The sequence below is a fragment of the Mastomys coucha genome, unplaced genomic scaffold, assembly GCF_008632895.1.
Source record: "Mastomys coucha isolate ucsf_1 unplaced genomic scaffold, UCSF_Mcou_1 pScaffold15, whole genome shotgun sequence".
NCBI lineage: Eukaryota > Metazoa > Chordata > Mammalia > Rodentia > Muridae > Mastomys > Mastomys coucha.
The window spans coordinates 25,157,657-25,167,289 of NW_022196897.1; the positions used below are offsets into that span (position 1 = coordinate 25,157,657).

At 38.4% G+C, this 9,633-nt stretch overlaps 1 protein-coding gene across 2 annotated transcripts in view; it reads right to left on the reverse strand.

Annotated features, from left to right (window-relative positions):
- Rc3h2 (ring finger and CCCH-type domains 2) overlaps positions 1 to 7,437 on the reverse strand; it is a 51,664-nt gene extending 44,227 nt beyond the window's left edge. For both annotated transcript variants that reach the window (XM_031370053.1, XM_031370052.1), the window contains exons 1-2: positions 7,234 to 7,437; positions 3,665 to 3,700 (exon numbers count right to left, since the gene is read on the reverse strand). The gene's annotated coding sequence lies outside the window, so the exon portion shown is untranslated. The remainder of the gene's footprint in view (positions 1 to 3,664; positions 3,701 to 7,233) is intronic.
- Between the last annotated feature and the right edge of the window lie 2,196 nt (positions 7,438 to 9,633).

Consider the following 9,633-nt stretch of genomic DNA (forward strand, 5'->3'; position numbering starts at 1 on the left):
AATAATACTGTAGCAATGGAGATGTAGCTCTGTCACAGACCCTGATAAAATTCCTAGCACCACAATCATCAAAACAATTTGCTACACTTCATTGTGAAATGTCACCTCTGCATCTGAAGGAGGAAGTCTATGATATATTAGGATGTTCCTAGTGAGTTACTAAAAGTCTACAGGTGACTGTGATGAAAGAGATGTTGTCTATAACTGAAAAAACAAAGAATAATGACAAAAGCAAAGATACTGTCTATGGCCAATAAGATGGCTCAACAAATAAAAGCAAGTACAGCTAAGCTTGGCAACCCAAGTTCCATCCCTGGGACCAAAACTGTGGAAAGAGAGAACACACTTTCACAAGCTGTTCATTAACATGCACATGGCTACATGCAACTCACCCTCTACAAAATAAAAATGCAAAAAAAAAAAAAAAAAAAAATTATCTAAAATTTTTTGTCATAGTTTATAATAATACTTTTAACAAAAGTATGTCTGTGTTTCTAAAACTTGTCAGGCCCAATAGAGTTGGTTTAGAAAAATAAAACATTATTCTCTTCGAATAGTTCTAAGCAATAAACAAGGAAGATATAAAATGCTCATCATACTACAAACATAGAAAAATACCTACTAGAGAATCATCTTACATATTTTCTTGTTTGATTAGTAGTTATATAGCATTTAGTAAAGAAAGAATCACAGTCTACTTTTTGGGTTTTTGTTTTGCTTTCTTTTTCCTTTTCTCTTTTCTTTTTTTTCTTTTCTTGTTTTGTTTTTTGTTTGTTTCTGAAACAGGGTTTCTCTGTGTTGGCCTGGCTGTCCTGGAACTCACTCTGTAGACCAGGCTGGCCTTGAACCCAGAGATCCACCTGCCTCTGCCTTCCAAGGGCTAGGATTAAAGTTGTGTACCACCATTGCCTAGCTAGAGTCACAATCAAAACTATACTACTTATAACTCAAACATCCTCAATGTTTTCCAATTCAAAACTTACACTAGTCTGACCAAGGCCATCAGGTAAACGTCAAATATAGGTATTTAGGGTAATTAAACCACCAAATACTTTATTTCATACAAATATTTACAAAATATATTAGATGTACAGAATGCTAGATGCTTAGAAATAGTCAGCATCAGGAAAGAGAAACATATAACAGCAAGCACTCCCCAGAACTCCAAGAGACAAATTTTAGTAGCCTTTACAGTGCCTTAGTATTTAAATTTTTTTTTTTTTTTTTTTTTTTTTTTAAAGCCAGGCAGCAGTGGCACATGCCTTTAATCTTAGTACTCAGAGGCAGAGGCAGGGGAACTTTTGTGAATTTAAGGCCAGCCTTGAACAAGAGCAAGTTCCAGGACAGCCAGGGCTACATAGAGAAAACCTGTCTTAAAAAATTAAAATGTGCAGGGCGGTGGTGGTACACGCCTTTAATCCCAAGCACTTGGGAGGCAGAGGCAGGCAGATTTCTGAGTTTGAGGCCAGCCTGGTCTACAGAGTGAGTTCCAGGATAGCCAGGGCTATACAGAGAAACCCTGTCTCCAAAAACCAAAAAAAAATAAAAAAAGTAAAAAGTAAAAAACTTTTTAAAAAATTAAAAACGAAAAAAAAATTTTTAAATTTACGTGGTAAACTTGAAACAGGTCTTAATACATAAAAAAGCATCCCATATAGTATACAAACTTTATTAAACAGCTCTAATGAAAAGATTATATATTAATAAATATATTTACTTCTGAGCAACTCAAATTTATCAAGTTATAAATTATTTTTACACTTTATCCTCAAACTGATTAGAGCCACCAATCTAAAACTAGTTAGTCTACTACCAACTGTAGAGATTGCCAATAAGCAGGTGAGCAAATACTTTTCAAAACTATCATATCTGATGTTCTATTTTCTGGCTGTAGAATTATAAATCCAGGCAAAAGATGAATATCAATTAAATCTACAACTGGAATGCCAAATTAATAACATAAACTGGTATTTTGCTAGGCAGACATTTGTGTAGGAACACTGACTCTACTGAGTTAGGATATCACAAACTACTTGGCAACAGCAAACAAAGACCTAACACCCTTTTCCTTAGTTCTCCTAGACCAATGGGACAGTGCTCCAGATGCACCTGACAGCTCTTTACTATATGTGTATACATATGTACATATACACACACATACATATATTTATCTAGATAAGAGCTTTTAATACTAAGTCACATTAGAAACTAAATAAATGCCTGTAAAATGTAAAGAACAGCTCTAAATGAAACTGACCACACTATCAATTTTTTCCTCTGCTATATCACAGATTCTGACAGTAAACTTCCTAAACTTTCCTTATACAATATGATTTGATTCCTAAAGATGTTTTCCTTTAGTATTATAGTCAATAAATTCTAAGTTATACAAATAAAAAATGAGCATTTTATCCAATACATAGAAACATGCATAACCATTAAAATATTTAATTAGTGACATGGGAGTTTCAACTCTCTATTTAAAAGGTACTTCTTAAGCTTATCTAAATACTTTTACAATTATCCCAGAATTGTTTTTTTTTTTTTCAGACAGGGTTTCTTTGTAATAGCCCTGGCTGCCCTGGAGCTCGGTCTCTAGACTAGGTTGGCCTTGAACTCAGAGATACTCCTGCCTCTGCATCTTGAGTACTGTGGCTAAAAGGTATGCACCACTACTACCCAGCCTCCTATTTTTTTTTTATATGCTCAACTTCTTACTATTTTTATAGTTTTAAAAGCATATAAATAAATAATGGAGAGCTCAGTATATTAATTTATAGAACTTTAGGCTTATAGTGATATATTTTAACAATGACTCATTTGATTCAGTGGATATGACACAATTGCTGTTAACATTTATAGTGACTAGCAAAGCACTTATTCCTAAATATATTTCCCACATGCTTCAAGTTGAGATAAAATAGACTAAAATGCCCAAAAGTCTAAATGCCTACAAAGACTGAAAAAAACATTCTCACTATTAATTAATTGCAGTACCAACTTTTGTTTGTTTGTTGTTTTTATGGTTTTAGAGCTTTATTGTAGAAAAGCAGAGAGAGAGAGAAAAGAAGCAGAGGGTGTCCATGGCCACGTGTTGAAATGGGAGAAGGGAGGGGGAAAGAAGAGGGACAAGGGAGAAGAGCAAGAGGGTAAGAGACAAGAGCTTAAGAGCAGTACCTAGTTTTTAACACTGAAAAGGCGTAAGATAAAGCACAGGAGAAACACTAAAGTAGAGGCAGAATCTTAAACAGGCTCAGACTCCCAAGCTATAAGTTTCTTGATATGAGTCCAAATTCACGATATACAAAGAGTAACAGACTTGTTTTATAGATGCAAATTACAAACTTCTTTACCAAAATAAACAGCATACTAGCTAAACACTTTCATTTTCTGTTACTTATATTATACGGTCAGTTCAGGACCATGACATTTTTAAAAAGTCAGAATAGAGTATATGCCTTTTTCACTACTTTGTGTGTAAAACATAATTGTGTAACATAGTATTCCATAATTGTTTATAAAAATATACACCTAGAGGTTGGTTGTTAAACAATCATTATGTACATTTGAGTACTATAATGGACTACACTGATACTTCCCCATAAAGAACACGTCAAAGTTATTAGTTTTGTTCAAGAATGCAGCTCAGTTGTAGAACACTTGCCTAATGTTTGTGAAGCTTTAAATTCAATCCCCGGTACTGCAAAACAAAACAAAACATAGCTTTAGACTTAAAATCATACTAAAAGCATCAGAAGTACAATGTAAGATTTAACCTAAAAGTCAAGCAAACAAAAGCTAACAGAAGCAAATTCTACAGCTTTCACTCAAGAGAGATTTTGGAGAAAAAAAAAAGAGCTGTATCACAACAACTGTTGTTTCGTTTTAATCTATAAAATAGATGTGATCAAATTTTACTTTCAAATTAGGGGCTGAACCTAATTTTTCAAGTAAGATAGAACTTTCAATTCATTCTAATAGGGAAATAGATTCCAATTTTAAGTAGCAAAGTTATGCTTCTTTAGTGATGGCTAGATGTGAAATATTTCAAGACTGAATAAAATTACTTATTGTGCCTCTAGATAACTTTATTTTTCTTTTCTTTCTTCTTTCTCTGTATGTAGCCTGGCTGTTCTGGAACTCAATATGTAGACCAGGCTAGTCTTAAACTCACAGAGATCCACCTGTCTCTGCCTCCCAAGTGCCAGGACCAAAGGCTTGCTCTACCATGTGGCTAACCATATCTTTCTTAATACTGAAGTTCTTAGTACTCTAATTATTATGACTCTAAAAGGATACCACTGGGAAAGTTTTGCGTTCGACATATATGCATGTATATTTCTACTGCATGGCAATTGACTCCTATAAATACTAAGGAAATTCAGGGCAAGAAGACAGTTGGCAAGCTAAAGGTTAGCCTAGGTTCAGAGGGAGTTCCAGCCTAGGATGGGTCAGAATGAGACCCTGAATCAAAAAATCAACAAACTGCCATGCGGTAGTGGCACATGCCTTTTATCCCAGCACTCTGGAGGCAGAGGTGGGTGGATTTCTGTGAGTTCGAGGCCAGCGTGGATTACACACACACAAAAAAACTGTCTCATAAAAGTATTTAAAACACACACACACACACACAAAACACAAAAAAATACAATTTCTTATATTTTCAAATTTTTAAAAAAGGAAAAAGCCATAGCTGAATCAATTTTGGTGGTATATTTTATATAACCTAAGTAAAATATCATTTTAACATGTAATCATGTAAAAACTTAAATATTAAAATATTATAGAGTTTTCCATTAAGTCTTTGACATGTAGTACATATTTTGCATTTAACAACACATTTCAAATTACACTAGCTCCATTTCAAGTCCTTAACTGTCACATGTGGCTATCAGGTAGTACAGGTAAATCTAGATTACAAATAATAGTAAAATAATATTCAAGATCTGATTTTTATTAGAAATTTTAAGGTAAAAGTCACACACTTAAGGATTTAGAAATTGGATTTAGAAATGGAATTAGAAAACTCAGAGATGTAATCAACAACTCTCATGAGACTAGGTGCAATTCAATTTTAATTTCCAACTAGTTTTTTTTTAACCATAGACTTCCCTTTTCCATCTCTAGGAAGTGAAATTTCAACCCAGTCCAACCAAAAATAAGCAAGTACTTATTACAACCCTGTTTAAGTCAAGGATGGTGATGCACACCTTTAGTCCCAGTGTTCATGAGGCAGAAGCAGGTGTTCTCTGTGAATACAATGTCAGCCTGGTCTACATAGTGAGTTACAGGACAGTCAGGGCTACTTGTAAAGGAGAATCTTATCTCAAAGAACAAAACAAAACAAAAAATGAAATAAACAAACCTTGTTACAAATTTATAGCATTTTTACCTATCACATAATGTACAGACTTTAGTTTTAAATATAAAATCCTAAGTGTAGAAAATAATGCCTCTGCCAGGCGGTGGTGGCGCACGCCTTTAATCCCAGCACTTGGGAGGCAGAGGCAGGTGGATCTCTGAGTTCGAGGCCAGCCTGGTCTACAGAATGAGTTCCAGGACAGCCAAGGTGACACAGAGAAACCCTGTATTGAAAACAAAAAAACAAAAACAAAAACAAAAAACAAAAAACAAAAAAAAAAAGAAAAGAATGCCTCTGCCAACTGGAAGGCAGCAAATTACAAATACAGAAACTAAATTAATGAAAACATGAACAAGAACAAACGTTAAGTATTCTTGCATGTCATACTAACCCAACAATATCTGATCATGGGTAATTCAAAGGCCCCACTAAAATTAGACTTCAATTCTCAAAGAATAAAAGCCTGTTTAATTGTGGTACCTGTCTTCTCTAAACAAGACTAGAAAATATATTAAGTGTTTTGTCCTTCTAGCAATTTTCCAAACTCTGAAATGTGGGAAAAATGTATCACCAAATCAACAAAACAATGGCAATACTGGAAAATAGCCTCTTAATAGGATGAAACAGTCTGATTTTTTCAAGAACTGACTGTGTTAGTAAACAATTTAACATGAGTGTTGATGTCATGATGTAGTTTTTTAACCAGATAAAAGGTAGAAACAGGAATCTACAAACTATTCTTAATGATTCCAAGTCTTAGGTTGGGTATACAATTTAACCATAAAGAGACTAGACCCAACAACTAAAACATTAGTTTCTTTCCTTCTGTCAAATAATATCACTTTAGTGTGTCATTATTAGCTTTCTCTGGTTAACTCAAAGTTTTTACTGTAACTTTAAAGCGTGACTACTAAAAATGACAGTAAGATTAGTAAAACACTTTATTCGGGATATAAAGTCAACTCTAATTACAGTGGGTCAAAGTGAGAAGAAATTCCTTAGGGTCCTAAGGTTAAAGGACAATGGGATTAAAAAGTACCAAGGTGGACCTTAAACAAAAAAATCTAAACAGGTTGAGAATCACTGAATTTGAATACTTAATGTCTGTGATTACTTTAGACTATTTTGGTGTGAAGGCTGTGTCTGCCAGTATCTTAAAACTCTGGTGATTTCAAGGATGGAAATGACAGCTACCTAAAGACAGAAAAGTACAGCTGTTTCTCTTAGAAACAAAGATGCTTTCGACCATTCTCCTAAGATGGTGGAAGAGTCTCCTTATGAGGCTCCCCCAAGGAAAATAAGAAGAAAGAGGGAAAGAAAGCTACAGCAGAATTCCCTGGCTGTGCTTCATGCCATCGCTCCTAGTCATATCCCCTGGTCCAGCCATCTCCCTCCAGGGAGGTTAAGCCCTCCCTGAGCATTGTTTGGCCAGGATCCCTATTTACAACACAGATCGCCTCCATCCCAGCGCTGTGGTCTCGGTAAGCCCGGGGGCTGAAAAAGAAAACGCTAAGACAGGACCTGATCTCGGGAACCTTTTCGAAAGCCCCTCTTCCTAAATGGGGTAAGCAAAGAAGGAAGCCGGCCTCTGTCCGGTTGGGCTCCTCAGTGGCCAGAGGCGTCCCTTCAGCCGGTGTCGGAGAAAGGTGGCCATTTGAGCGTTTCGCTTCGCATCAAAAAGCCCTACCAGAGCGAGGGGCCTCCTCGGGGCCCGGGTTCCGCCGTGTCAGGTGCGACCCGCGGCTCCTAACCCTCAGGGTACCGGCGGCACGGTGCACAGGCCGCCGGGCAGAGACAGCTCCCCGCCCCACCTCTGGGGACCGGGCAGCGGGGCCAGGGCCCCAGCCGCATCTTGCCCGCCCCCGCCCTACCTGAGGGGCCCGGGCGGGGTCGCTAAGGGCCGCTCCCGGGGGCCCCGCGACGGCGCGGCTCGGCGACGGAGGCGCCTCGTCTCGCCGGGGCAGAGCTCGGCGGCGGTTTCAGGGCCTCAAACTCCATCGGGAGCTACAGGGACAGCCCCGTTGGCGGCGGCGAAGGCCGCGACGGGGCCTCCTCCTCCTCCCTCCCTCCGCCTCCTCCTCCTTCTCCTCCTCCTCCTCACCACGGAGGCGGACCTGGAGGGATCCCGATTTAGCTCTCGCGAGAAGATACTGTTCACTTCACGCGAGATTACGCAAGCCCGGGAGTTGGGGGTGGAAGGGAAGCGTAGTGGCCCCGCCACCTAAACTGCGCATCAGTTTCCCTCTGAAGAAGAAAGCCACCCTCGTCACATGACAGGGGAACCCCAGAGTACTGTGGGAGATGATGCGAGGACTAGGCAAGCCGAAGGGCCTTATGGGAAACTCCTTGCACATCTAAGCCTTGAGCCAGGAGGCTTGCGGGATTGAGCCAACGTTAAGTTTATCATCCATAGAGCACGACCTGATACATCTATCAATGTTATAGTCTACTTTACTCTTTTGTAGCGAGATACTAACCAGATTAGCAAATAATTCTCCAGTTTACAAGAACCAGGACCAAAGTGAAAACGTTTGGCAAACCCACCTACTTCATCTAAAATCCCAAATGCCTCAAAAGGGGGAAGGATCAAAATTTCCAAGTTTTGGAATTGCAGCTCAATATTTGTTACAGGACTTATGGCAACCTGTAAGGTAGGAATTATCCTTTACGTTTTTATAAATGAAGAAAGACCGAAAAAAAGGATGAGAAAAGCAACAATTATGAACTACTATATGCCAGGCTGTATGCTAACTGATATTTAAAAAGTATTTTAGTTTTATAATTAATCAAAGTAATCCTAAAAGGTTGATACTGTGTATCCTTTGTTAATGATATGCAACTGAATGTGAAAAAATATTCAACATCCATGATAATAATCTGTATATAAATTAGAATATGGAAAAGAAATTTTTCTAGTGAGGCTTTAAATATATGTGATTTATAATCCAGATGTGATGGTGCATCCCTGTGAACTCAGCAATTGAAAGGTTGAGGCAGACTGGCCTGCCTGCACAGCAAGAATTGATCCGCCTCCCTGATATTTATATACACACATATTCTATAACCACGGCAGCTCACAGCTGCTTACAACTGCAGCTCTGGGGACACAAAGCTTCTGGCAAGTATGACAAGATCAGGGTTTTTTTTTTTTGCTTGTTTGTTTTGTTTTTTTGCATTTTGTTTGTTTATGAAAGATCCATTGGCTTCACCCATTTGTCTGTTTTGTTTTCTGGTGTATGTGTTAGCCTTGGCTATCCTGTAACTAGCTCTGTAGACCAGGCTGGTCAGGCCTCAAACTGAGATCTGACTGCTCCCCTCTCGAGTGCTGGGTTTAAAGGCGTGTACCACCACCACCTGGCAGCCCAACCAGCTATACTTTAACTCATTATTCATAATTTTATCCAATTGTGCTAATCAAAAAGAAACTTTCCCAACAATAAAGTGTACCTTTTGCTATCTTTTTTTTGTTTTTGTTTCAAGACAGGGTTTCTTGTGTAGCCCTGGCTTTCCTAGAACTCACTCTATAACACCAGACCTACAACTCAAAGAGATCGACTGCCTCTGCCTATGGAGTGCTGGGCTCAAAGGTGTGCACCACCACTACCTGGTACATTTCTGTTATTTTCAACTGGACAGTGATGAGTAATTTTACATATACATGTTCCCTAGCCTACTGTGTGTGCATATTCCATTCAACTTAAATTTGATATACTTTTCCATTTCACATGGGAAATATTCCCCAAACATGGAAAACCACATTAAAAGTAACAATCACATCATTTTCCTATTTCATTGTTTAGTTAGGGCTCAAAAAACCTGTATAGTCTTGGCTGTCCTGGAATCACTCTGTAGACCAGGTTGGCCTTGATCCCAGATATCTGCACAACCCAGCTTTCCCTATCATTTTTTTAATCCCTGGCATTATTTTCCCAAATTAATTTCAAAATCTTACCAATTGTTTATCTACCTCCATTAAAATACAAGCCCTAAGACAGTTGGTATTCTTTGTTTACCTAACTTTTAGTACAGACATAAACCCAGTAGGTAGTTCTACTCATCACTGTCCAGTTGAAAATAACAGAAATGGGCCAGGTGGTGGCACATTAACTAGCCAGGAGTGAGTCAGTCTTTGGGCTTCATAGATTGCCAGGTGGTTAATGCAGCTGAATACTCTTGCACATCAACTGAGTGCAGTTCTCAGGTCACAGCTGCCTGTAACTGCAGCTCCAGGAGGGAGATCCAGAGCTGCTAGCAAGCATATGCCCACACAC